At 46.7% G+C, this 1,796-nt stretch overlaps 1 long non-coding RNA gene across 1 annotated transcript; it reads left to right on the top strand.

The window, feature by feature from the left end:
- The first annotated feature begins 233 nt into the window (after positions 1-233).
- Positions 234-1,720, top strand: LOC111647285 (uncharacterized). The gene is made up of 3 exons (XR_015436137.1): positions 234-423; positions 1,135-1,329; positions 1,579-1,720. It is a non-coding gene; the product is annotated as an uncharacterized LOC111647285 (long non-coding RNA).
- Positions 1,721-1,796: the final 76 nt, after the last annotated feature.

The raw sequence follows: 1,796 nt of genomic DNA, 5'->3' as shown, positions 1-1,796 counted from the left end.
CACACTGCAGAGGAATGTGTGATAACATGGTATGTGTATGTGTGTGTGTGTGTGTGTGTGTGTGTGTGTGTGTGTGTGTGTGTGTCGGTGCGTGTGTGTGGATGGGGGTGGACTAATGACGAATAAAAATTATACTGTAAGTAACTATAAATCAAAGAAAAAACATAAAAACTATAAAAATGAGCATTAATAACAAACAGCAGGGGCAGCAACACGCCGCTGTTAAACGGTGTCTGACAAACCACAGAAGAAGAAGAGGAGTGACTGAGCTGTCTGTTACAGCGGGAAGTGTTCCCCTGGTTTCTACAGGTTTCTACAGGTTTCTACTGGTTTCTGGAGATTGTTGCTGGACTCTCCGGGTCTGTTCTGGTCTGAGAGCTGGTCCCGGATCAGATGCCTGGGTTTGAGTTCAGAGTTCCGGAGGTGAATTTTCAGATTGTGTCTTTATGTCGGTGTTGGTGTTGTGAGGAATAATGTGACCGCGTTGAACCAGGTCTCAGATCAGACACGATCCGGGTTAGACCCGGTCTCAGATCAGACCCGGTCCAGGTTAGACTTGGACTCTGCAGTCTGATACTCATCTGGACTCATCTCTAGTCCGTGTTTCTTCCGTGAAGCCCGTTAGCTTGCATGCTAACAGTTAGCATCACTGCGACAGCTGCTTTACGGCAAACACCTGATCAATGCGGAAGAGACAGGAAAGTGCGCATCAGAAAAAGGGAGCCGAGCGGAGTGATCGATAACAATCAATAACAGATATCAGAAACATAACTGATCAGAGCAGGAGAGACATGAGCCGCGCAGGCGCAGAACTGAGGATCATGTTCAGCCCGGGGCGCGTGCAACTGGTTCAGGTAAAAACTGATCACAGTTAACGGAGCTAACGGCTAACGGCAGGACCTGGAGAGTCCTGGAAAGTTTGTGAATCTTGTGATTTAAAAAGGTCAAAGACTCTGAGTCAGGTATTGATCAGTATATGATTGATTGATTGATTGATCACATTTTTGCCTTTAAAAACTGACATTACTTATAATTTTATTTATAAAGTGTTATTTTATTAACAAGGTGATGTCATGAGTGATTGTGTGTGTGTGTGTGTGTGTGTGTGTGTGTGTGTGTGTGTGTATACTCCAGGAGGAGGTGGTGGTCCCGGGTCTTAAGGTCCTGGTTACCGGGGCAACAGGTCTTTTAGGTCGAGCAGTCTGCAGAGAGTTTCAGAACAATGGCTGGTTGGTCACTGGGACTGGGTACAGGAGGGCTAGGCCCCGCCTCCTCCGCTGTGACCTCACAGACGAGGACGCTGTCAGAGGATTACTGCAGGAGTACAAGGTATACACAGTGTATTACACATTATACTACACACTGTACTGCAGACTGTACTACACATTTCTGTTTTTATGAAAGTGTAATAATCCTCCTGGTTCCTGATGAAACTGGAAAGATTAGACCAACGGACTGTGGGGGACAGATTAGATTGACGGACTGTGGGGGACAGATTAGAACACCGCACCACCCCTGTCATTAATGATGAACATATTTAAATAAAGTTAATTTGAATGAAGCGTCTCTGTGTCTCAGCCTGATGTGATCATCCACTGCGCAGCAGAGAGACGTCCAGATGTTGTGGAGAGACACACTGATGCAGCTGTGAATCTCAACGTGCACGCCACGAGCACGCTCGCCAAGGAGGCAGGTGAGTGATCACATGATGCTGTCATCACAGTTGTCAAATGGCTGTCACAGCAACAGAGGAGGATTTACTGCTGCTGGTTCAGTCAGTAACAAGTGTGTGTGTG

This window comes from Seriola lalandi, unplaced genomic scaffold, assembly GCF_002814215.2.
Source record: "Seriola lalandi dorsalis isolate HSWRI2012SDOR001 ecotype SW California unplaced genomic scaffold, Sedor1 jcf7180002034992, whole genome shotgun sequence".
Lineage (NCBI taxonomy): Eukaryota > Metazoa > Chordata > Actinopteri > Carangiformes > Carangidae > Seriola > Seriola lalandi.
This window is presented reverse-complemented; position numbering and strand designations above follow the sequence as displayed.